Below are 11473 nucleotides of genomic sequence, written 5' to 3' on the forward strand. Positions count from 1 at the left end.
CTCCAATTCAAAAAACTGTCCAAAACTTCAGATTGCCCACATGCTCAGGGTTCAGCTGATTGCCATATTTGGGGTCGGGAAGGAATTTTCCTCGAGGGCAGATTGGAAGAGGCCCTGGGGGATGACTGACTGCTGACTGCAAGTGGTGCTTGCCTGCTTGAGGGACAGTTCAGCTATATTTCAGTGGTGATCTTGAGGGATTTCTGAAATCTGAAAAGCAACAACAACTCATGGACTTACGTAGCAATTACCAAGGGAAATCTGCAAGCTTCTTTCACAGGGTATTCACCTCTGTAGTCAGGCTGAGCCATTCCTTCATAGGCTCGTTTATCCATTCTCTAACATACTTGGCAATGACACGTCCTTCCTTCTAAATTACGCAGACTGGTTTCTTAAGTTAAGCTTGTTCTAGTACAGGAGAAAGGAAATGAAATGGAACTTTGCTGTGCCAGGTTTTCCTACATTTCTAAAAATCTGTAATTACTTTGAATGACTAATCATACTTAATTGTAATATGATTTATTGGCTGTGGAGGTAGCAGCCTGAACCCAACCCTGAGAGGAGAAGGATACCACAAGACCATGTGAGCATACTCCTCTTCCTGCTAAACAAAGGGTGACACTGACAGATTCCAAAGGAAAGCTTGTCCAGGCCAAGTAGCTTCAGGATATAGCTGGAGTATAGGGACCCTTACACAGAGAATTTAAGTAATTTGCAGCGTAGATAGAGGTTCTCAGAACTTGGTCCAAGGTATAAGCCTAGACCAGTAGATGCTGGTGGCATATGAAAATGGAAGGCATAACTGACGTACATAGGTATATTTAGAGCTAATGCCTAGCGTAGTGATCACTGTATCTGGCTTAAAAACATGTTGGGTAAAGTCTACCTTAAGGAGCCTCTACTGGCCTGAAAAACCTGAAGTCTTTTGCTGCTCCTCTTGTCCCATTCTTAAAGAATTCATGGAGGAGGGGGGTGCACCTTTTCACTCTTCAAGACATTTTAATCTCCCACCCGATTCCTATACTGTCTCACAATGCCATTTAGAAGCAGGAGAAGTTTTGCACCATGTTCTCAGGGCCATCGATATGTGTAGGTCAGTCAGCTTGCGTTTATTCAGGTAGTTCTATTCCTCTTAGCCCAAATGATACATTTAAAAATACATTGGTGTTTGGTTTGACAGTATGACCATCATTAAAAATAATCATTTAGAGCATGATCCTGCAGCTCTTATTCACCACAATAGTCCCATTGAACTCCTTGGGACTATGCACATAAATAAGGCTGCAGACTAGCCTAGGTAATCTGAAGTGTATTATAACATGGAGGCCATTCCATGATAATAATAAGACAATGTATGTTCATTTATTAATTCAAGACATACAATTTCTTCATAGAGCTCTGACGCCCCTAACACTTAAAGAGGATCTTCAACTAGAAAGTCAGATTTTGTAATGCTGCTGTGGCTGCTATCTCAATGTAATGTTCTAATGTTAAAACATTACAATGCAGAACCAAGGTCATGAGGTAGTGTTGATTTTACAGATGAATACATTGAAGCAGATGGAAGTATATTATCAGCTGTCAGATGCTAAAACATCTGCTGCAGTCAATCTGTAGCCTTGGCTGCTTTCAAATACTTTTCTCTCCTAGCCCAGTGATTAATACAAGTGATTCCAGAGCTCAAAATTTTGCTGAACCAGAAGCAGCATTTCAATATTCTATTTTTTTTTCCTGAAACTATTGGACTCAAAGCAATTGTGAATGTTTTTGATCTTTGACTGGTAATTAAGATGCCTTCACTCTATGAGCCTGATTCTCCTCTCATGTACATATCAGTTTAACACAAGTGCAACTTCATTTACTTCAGTGAAGTTACTCCTGATTTAGACCATCAGGAGAGGAGACTCAGACCCTATAGCTAAATCTTGCCTTTACTTGGCAGCTATGCTAACCTGTATGGACATAATCCTGGAGTCCTTTCTCAGGGTCCAATTCATGGTTGCTATCCCAGCTCTGCCAGCCTAAAGCTGCTGTATAGCCACTGTAACTGGGCACTGGAGAATTTCCCTGGTATAGAAGGACTCTTCACATGGCTGCTGCGGTAAGGGGGAGTTCCTGGGGGGAAAATAGCATGGTCTGAGCACTGCTGCAATCCAAGTATTCCCAACTGCTGGACAGCCCCTTGGTACTACAGGCGGCTTAGTGCAAGGTAGATAAGATCCTGAGGCTGCTGTAACTCTGCTGCTGGTGGGTGAGATGTCTTCAGCCAACCCCAGAAGAGTCATGAAAGTGAAGTAAAGTTCCCTTTGCCTTTCCTGTCTGCAGCCCTCCAACTCAGTTCAGTTGCAACAATGAGTTGGGCCTTCAGTATTGACTAGACTTCAGTTGATTTCAGTGGGAGGAAGGCTGGGTAAGGACTTGGCCCTAGTTGTACCAGAAACTTTTAGCAATACTTGTTTACTCAGTATATCCCATTATGTTTCTTGTTTATAGTCTGCTAAATTGGAATGAAAGAAGGCCATTTATTACTACATCTCAAACCAGTGAAATAACCCGCCAGGAAAGCATTTGACCTACGGTTATCATGAAGACATTGCTTGGCTAAGAAAAGTTGATCAGCATGATAATTTAAAGACAAACACTATACATACCTTCCTATCAAATATACATTCTACCAACAAGATGTTCATTTAATTGGAAAGATGAAGTATGTTTCTGTGATTCTGCCAGGGTATTAATCTGTTGTGACAACTGTTAAATGTGTTGTGCAAAGATTAATCTGACTTGGCTTTAATCTTTTCAAGTTTGTTGTTTTACTTATATCTACTTTAAAGAGTAATAATTTAGGCAGCACAGAACAACATGCATGGGGTACAGTTCAATAAAGTTACACAAAGCTCTTATACTGTTGTGGGTATGAAATTATATGTCTTTGTGACTACTACAAATGAATTTTTTGAAAACCCTCACTGATACAAAGTCTCCATTGGTACCAAAAGGTTAGAAGATTTTTTAAAAGAGAAATGGTTAAAAAAACAAGCATGTGTAAGGTATTTATAGTTATCTGTCTCATCCTATACCAGGGTGGTATGCTTTCAGTGAGTAAGCAGTGTGAGTAACTTCCAAGCAAGGCTGATGTTTATTTAAAAATGTAAATCTTAATATATATAACAACCCTCCACCCCAGATTTTGTTAGAATACGTCCATGTTCATTTCAATCAAAACCAAAGACTATTAGGCTCTACCAACACAGAGGAAGAGTTTTGTAGTTCTTGCATATTTTATATGCTAAAAATAGCCATGTTCTCATTTTAGTAGCATGAGAAACCTCAAGCTGAGGGTGAGCAAAGGACCATAAAAAAAGTGCATTATTAGGAGGTCAAAAAAGCAACAGAGCAGACAGTATCAGAATGAAAAGGTCGGAGGGAGATAGGCATATCAGATATTCTGCATGATTAAGTTAATGGAGTTGTTTTACCACCACAGCAAAACGCTTATAAACTAGATAGAGCTATGACTTAGGTGAGGCAGCCATTAAAGCTCAAGAAAAATAGAAGGCATGGCTCACCTGGAAACCAGAGGTGGTGTGTTTGGAGTAATAATATTTAAAAGTGTACAGATGAATTAGGAAGACTCCTGTGAACAATCCCACTTTCTAGTTCTAGTGTAACAATTCCATCCAGTTTGTAGAAGGATGAAATGTATTTCCTTTAGTAATAGTTTACTGATGGCAAGAAAGCCCCTAGTTCAGTAACACTGGTAACAATGAGGCTAGCTTTATAGATTCAGCTGATTGCTATAACTGGAGGAATTCCTTCAGTGTCAATTCTGTTTAATAAGTTACATTATCCTAACAAAAACCCCACCCCAGTTTGTTTTCTGTGCTCTCAACACCCAGCACCACACTCCAGTATTCCTCTGTTGAGGAATCCTCCAATTGCATAGGGCTGTCACAGTTGAGTCCTATGCCCTATCCCCTCCTAGCTTAAGGGACACAGGCAGGGTAAACGGGTATTGCCAGGGTACAGGAATGTCCTAGTAGTTCCAGCTGCTGGGCAGCCAGGTCAGCAGGCCCAGGATCAGAGGGGTATAAAGTTGGTTTAAAGCCACCTTTGCACATCACCCCTTAACAATCTCAGAAGCACAAAGGCTTAGTTCAGGAATCTGGCCCATAGTCTTGCACTCTGCTTACTACTGCTCCAGTTAACATGAGTGCACGTCCCTGATTTAAAAATAACCCACATACCAGCCATCCACAGCAAGGCACTATTTAGATTGACTATTCTGGGCCATTTACTGGTTAGCTTGTATCAAATCTAACTTGGTGAACTTCTTTCCTCCTGCTAACACTGAAACACATAAGTGATCTACATCTAAGCCAGTATTGCCACTCTATTGTCTCCACAAATTTGTGTTTCTGAATCATTTTGAAGTATCCACTCTCTCTGAGAAGCAGGGCAGATTGCTCTCTCATTTTCCTGCTCTTTGAATTGCTGATTCACAATGCCACAAGGCAATAAGGCACTAGACTAGCTTTATAAAATTTTGGAATGGTTTTCTCTGAAACACAGTTTTATCTCAGTTCTTCTAAGCAAACCCATTCCTAGCTTAAATGCAGGTACAGCTTTTGATTCATTCTTGACCATTCAAATTTTTCTTGTCTATATAAACACTTTTCAAAATACCTTTGCTCTACACCAGTGGTTCTCAAACTTTTGTACTGGTGACTCCTTTTACATAGAAAGCTTCTGAGTCTGGCCCCTCCTTATAAATTAAAAACACTTTTTATATATTTAACACCATTATAAATGCTGGAGGCAAAACGGGATTTGGGGTGGAGCCTGACAGCTCGTGCCCCACCATGTAAGAACCTTGTGACCCACTGAGTTATCCCGACCCCCAGTTTGAGAACCCCTGCTCGACACATTAAAACTGTGAAATTTACTACCTCATCTAGAAACATCCCACTTACTGGCATTTAATTTCTAACTGCTGCTAGAACAAATTACTGGCCTATACATTTCAGAATTTATTCTTGAATGGTTTTTGTTTCTCCCCTCCGCCCCCACCCAACCTAGCACTTATTGCTATCCCTGGATGTAGTTCCATTTTGAGATTTCTACCATTACATTTCACTATCACAAAGTATAGTTATCACTCACAATCTGCATTCATATCAGTGATTTCATTCTCTATAGTTTCTGTTTTACAGTCTTGGGAATGTGGAATATTAGCAGAAAGTGATTTGTTGCCTGTTACTGTTATTGCTACAGTAGAAACACTGGGTTCATTCAGCTCTGACATACACAAGTGTACTGCATTTAGTGGAGGTACTCCTGATTTAGTATAGCCAAAGCTGGGAGCCCTGCCTATTATTAAGGCTGCCTGACACTTCCCATTATAAGACACTGTTTTCAGTTGCTCACAACTTTGCCAAACGTTAACAGTTCAGACTAAAATTTTCCATGATGGGTGTCTGCCTCAGTTTTGTTGTTGTTTAAGTTTCAGCAAAAATGGTTCTGCTGTTTCCAATACAGAAAAATATGTTTTTTTGCCCATGTTGAAAATTCTTACAACCATTTCAGGGGTGCTGGGACAACTTATGTAGTGGGGGTGCTGAGAGCCATTGACCCAAATTGTAAACCCAGTATACGATAGAAATCATTTCAAGCCAGGGGCAGCAGCACCCTTAGTTCCAGCACCTATGAACCATTTCACTGACAAGCTCTAGTACCCCTTGCCTTTTAAGCAAGTGCTTGAAACCTGGTCGGGGAGGCCTGCTGTCAAGGATGTGCCTTTTGCCGTTCCTGTAAAAAACCACCACAAGTTTGGCCAAGCTATAAGCTTTTGAAAAATTTCACTTCACACTTGCTGACATGCCTATGTTGTGTGTTCTTTGTTACCCAAGTGTCCAAAATCAGGCTCTAGACATCCCAAATTGGGTACCCAAAATTACAGGCCATGTCTACACCATAAACTTTGATCGACACAAGTTATGTCCGTGCACAGATGCCAAAGTTAGCGTATCACTTGTGCAAGTTTATGTACTTGGCTTGCTGCGCTGGTGCTGAGCATACTCACCAGGAGTGCTTGCATCAAAGTCCAGTGCACCATAGGTAGGTTATCCCACTGTGCAACACGCTCCCATCTCGTGCAATGCCAATGGCTATAGCTGCCTGTTGCATGCTGCATAATATATGTGAGGCAAAGGGAGAAATGCTGCTGCTGGCATGGAGGGTAGAGGTAGAGGCAGAGTGGAAGTCCAGTGAGTTTGAACAGCCCGACACAAGGGCAATTACAAGAACGAAACATGGAGCGATGCGGTTATGGGATGCGTTGAAAGAGCACTTTAATGGTCAGCCACATTAACATGCTGTGCTTGACTGCACCCCAGCCCTGAAAGTTTTTGGGCTGTTAGGAATTGTGTAGTGCTTTAGTGTACATACAATATAGTGTCTTACAATGAACCTATGAGCGATTGTGTTTTGCTGTACATTTATAAACTATTACATTTTCTTTCACTGAAACTATGAATTATATGGTGCTTGCAGTACATTTACACATATGCCTGGTTGTTTTCTTGACCCTACAAGTCCTGTCTGTGTTGATGTACACCTACAACTAGTGGCTGCTTTGAGTACTGCAGTAGGTATGAACTAATTAACATTTATTTTAAAAGAAAAGTTTATTGACTGACAAAAGGGGTGGAAAATGTGCAAATAAAAAAAGGGCAATGCAAATTTCAAACATAAGTTAACCAAATGGAACTTTAAATTTAGAAAAGCAGCATTTCAGTGCACTAATGTAGTCCATTTTTGCTACACAAAGACACTGACCTGCGAGAGGCATAGTTAGTTTGTGAAGCTGTGGTTGTCCACAGCTGGGGACAGGAAGGACTGGAAGGGGTAGGGATGAGACCCTGATGACACATGGAATGTTGCGGGTGTGTAAGGAGGTGCTGAAGTGTAGTTCTCCATTGGCTGTAGCGGGAGGCAAGCCCATGACTGTTGAACCTGTAGGTCAACAGGAGTTTGTAGCATTTATGCTTGCTATTGGAGAAGCCGCATTATACTCTGGTGCATCTCCTTCTGTAACTCATGCACCTTTCCCTCTAGATACCGCCTGTAATATTGACCATCCAGGGAGTCTGTTGACAGTCTGGTGCAGCACTGACTTGCAGTATCTCACTGAACATCTCCTCCTGTGTACTCTTCTTTCTCCTCCTGGTCAGCTGTTCTACAGGTGTGGTGGGGGGTAGAACCGCTCAAGGGTGCATGGCAGCAGCTACAGACAACGCACACAGAGATATCGTATTTATAGTCCCATCAGAAAGCAAATGTTAAATTCCAGAACTCCCTTCCCTTGCTCCCCAAATGTTTTAAACAAGACATGGTTATTGACACTTCAGCTATGGAGTGCCTCGGCACAGCACCCCTCTCCAGTCTCAGTCACGGTGAGCATGGCCTAGCTGGAGGTTGGGGACAGGGAAGGAGGAGGAATTAGCATTTTCAGTTGCATGAAACAGTGTTTTGATCCCTAGTTCCATGGGTACAAATAGTGCCAATTTTCAGTGCCATGGCTCTCTATTTTCCATAGGGATTGGTGATTTTAGTGGCTCTCTCACTTCTGACGGTAACAAAGGCACAAAGAGCACAGTTGCGTCTGGTGTCCTGAAGCTGCCCTGGCCCATACACCACTAGCCTCTTCACTGCAATGGTGCCAGCTGAACTCACTGGGAAGTGGTGTGGGAAAGTGTCCTACAGCAGAGGAAGAAATAAGGCAGTCAATCCTAGAAACCCTCAGGAGAGGATTGCAGAGTATGTCCATGAAAATTTCATAGCAATCTCTTAGGAGGATTCAAGGGACAGGCCCCCACACCCCAATCCTCCAAGGGAATTAAAAACAGATAACTACTTCTGTTTGTTGTACCACTACCTCTTCTCATAGGAGTTAAAAAAAAAAAAAGGAAGAGTTGATACCTGTGTCTTGGTAACTTGGGGACAGAGTGGGCACCATCTTTACATTTAAACACTGTTAGGGAAAATGCATGCACACATGTTGCTTCTCCTGCATTGGGCTCATCCCTGCTTGGCTGTTGGGCATTGTGGGATAGCTGCTGGAGGGCTGTTGGTGACATAGTGCAAGTACATCAACCATGACTTCAGGTCATTTGGGGAGGTGTGTTGCCATAATGGCGCTTACATCAGCAGGAGACAAATTTGAGTCTAGACACATGCATAAGTAGGTCAATGGAAGGTCTTATGTTAACCTTAGTTTCACTTCACAGCTGCCCCTCCTACCGTCTACTATCCTGCCCTGCCTCCCCCCCTTTCCCTTCCTTTCGGTTGTCTCATACCTAGATTGTAAGCTCTTTGTAACAGGGTCTGTCTTTTTGTTCTGTGTTTGTATAGCACCCAGCCCAATTGGGTTCTGGTCCATGACTGGAACTTCTAGGTGCTATGATAATATAAATAATAATGGATACTTTTGACTCTACTCTTTCAGAGCCTGTTAGCCATTTTAAATGGCTATAAGACCCCTTCATATCCCAGAGGTGGTGTAATATAAATTCATGTTTGTGAACCACTCAGATACTATGATGAGTGTCATAGGACAGCCATGAGAAAAATACTATCCTTACAACAGGGTTTAATTAGCATGCAGTAAATAAGGCAGGGGCCCACCCACCGAACAATGAGGATAAAACAAAACATTGAATAGCTGTTTATTCAGTGAGCACTGTCTATTCTGTGTGTTGAATAAGGCAGAGTGGAAAAAATAGTATGGGACATTCAAAACTGAATCATCACGCATTTGCGCATGATGGACAAATTAAGGTTGCATGAGCAACTGTTCCTAACTTTTGAGTACTTGAACCTTAATGTTCTTTTAACATAGTTTGTCTGTAATACAAGCATAAGGCAGAGGAGAAACAGGCCTATTATCTTGTTAGAGTTTCTGTGTGTGATGCTTCAGATCAGTATCTGGGTGACAACACAGCAACTGCCCTGTTGTGAAGGTCAATGCCAGATTTTCATAAGACTCTCACATATATCCCCATATCGAGTATACTCACAACTGGGCTTTCTTAAACCTGCATTCAGTGGGGAACACCCAGTTGCTAAACCCCAGAAACTAAACAGAAGCCCCTTATTTCTGACTTTTCTGCATCTTTGTCTCAGTGATGTTGTGTTCCTCATTAACAAGATCTTTGCTGTGTCTATTCTCTTCCATATAGGTTCTTGTACTGCATTGATCACTGTAGTATCTGGAGCACCTGTATGTGTGTTCATGTGGTCAGGCAGGAGTGGCTGGAAAAAGCTTTACATAGTGTCAGCACTGCTTCAGGATTCTCCATAGCGCTTAAGATTCTTGTCCCAAGTTTTCAGCCTCTAACTTCCCGCAGAGGTTGCTGTTGTCAACCAATGCCATAATGCGAGAGTGTTCCAGCTTAGCTTGCCTAGTATGGAGAATCTGTTCCTACCCCTCATACTGGAATCAGAAACAGACCGCTGCTCTTCCAGGAGTTGTAAGATTAAGATATTACCGCCATGCATTTTGCCTCGCTCAGGATTAAGGGTCACATTACCAAAGGTGAAGAGGATGCCTGCCAGACTGGGACTCCTAAATAAGGAGCCATTGGAAAGGAGTCCCACCCTTCACAATTGGCTCCTTGAGGAAGCTGCATTAAATAGGGCAAATGTGTGTATGCACTGGCACACGCATGTACATGTGGTATGCTTGCTGGGAAGGTCTCAAGCTTAATCCTAGCCTTGCCCTGCTTACACATTTCTCTAGGGCTAACATGGGGAAGCTATGTCTCATAGTTGCTACAAGGGAATTTGACCCAGATCTTGTGAGGCTCAGTCCAATGCCTCACCCACAAAAAGACACTTCAGTATGTTCAGGCAGGGTGGGCATGGAAGGGTTTGCTTTTATGCTAGTCCATTCACCCATCACTACTAATACCCTGCTAAGGGAATAAGCTTCCAGTGCTGAAATGATTTTGAAAGTTAACAGAACTAGTTCTTGTACAGGTAAGTCAGAATGTTCTGTCTAATTAACACACACTTAAATGACTTGTTCAAGTACGAGATCTATTAAGTCGTGATGGATTAACTGAATTGCATAAATTACCCTCCCATGCATATCCTGTATGAACTTCATCACTTATTTCCAGAAACAAGCTACCCAAACAGAGATCGAAATTTTCAGAGATGTGTTCTTAATTCTCATTACTAGCCAGGACTAGATGATCCTAGCCACAAGGGCTGTTCCATCTGAGACTAGAAGCAATAGTGTTGGAAATCTGATTGTAAGCTCTCTAAGGTAGGGAATGTACTATTTGTAAAGAACAATGTTCTTACAGTGTGGTACATCTTATTAGCATTAAAACAAAATCTCATGAAAGCATGTTCCTGTGAGACAAGTTTATTTCTGCATTTGCTAGTGGGTGCATAGTTCAAAGAAGCTTCAAATAAGCATCCAAAAGTTTGCTAATCTGATCCTTAACGCTGAATTCTTGAAGCTTACCCCTCCCAGTGATTCATCTGAAGAGTAGTCAGGCAGTTTGCCATCACTCAGTGCACAGAATTTATTCTGGATAGCTTTTTAAAGCTTTTGTTTGCATGATCCACTGTATTTGGAAATGTAAGTTACAGAAGTTCATGAGTTGTAAGGTGGTAAATCTGGTCAGCAACTCAAAAAAAAAAACAAAAACAAAAAAACACCACCCCAAAGAAAACTAATCTTCAGTGACCAAGGAGTCTTTCTGCACCGCTTTATTCTTAGTGCGCACAGGCTTATAATAAAAGATCTGTAAAGCCCTTTGGTACAGGGATAGTCTTGTGGTGTGTGTGTACAGTGCCTCACGCACGATGGGAGCCCAATCCCTGATTGGGGCCCCTGGACACCATCAAAGTCTCTACTTGAGGAGAAGCCAGTGGAGGCAGGCGGACAGCTTCCATTAAACCTCAGCTCTCTAGCAATAGCCCAGAGCTCTAACAAGAGTCTTCTCAAGGTGACTTTCAAAAAGGCTCCCTTCTGAGTGCTCAACTGGGTACTTGATTTCTCCAGCCTGTACACTTGAGTAAAATCTTGCAGTCAAGGAGGCCCTCTGAACCCTGTCCCAGGCCCTCTGGACCCTGTCCCAGTCTCACTGCTGTGATCTAACACCCACCCTCCTTCAGTACAACTCCTGGTGACATCTCTTAAAATCAGCTGCTTTTACCATTCTCAGGAGGCATTGGCTTGTTTTTCTAGGCCTGCCCCAGAAACTTCCATGGAAGCACTGAACTCATTGACTATTAGAGCTTGGTTGGAATTTTTTTATTTGAATGTTTTTTGTTGAAATCAAAATGCTTTAAAATGTTGATTCTTATTAAGTTTTGTTTTGAAAAATGAAACAAGGCATTTTAGTAACAGTGAAGTGTCCCATTTTGGAATGGGAAGTTGAGAGTTTTTTTAACTCTT

The sequence above is a fragment of the Caretta caretta genome, chromosome 7 (genome assembly GCF_965140235.1).
Source record: "Caretta caretta isolate rCarCar2 chromosome 7, rCarCar1.hap1, whole genome shotgun sequence".
NCBI lineage: Eukaryota > Metazoa > Chordata > Testudines > Cheloniidae > Caretta > Caretta caretta.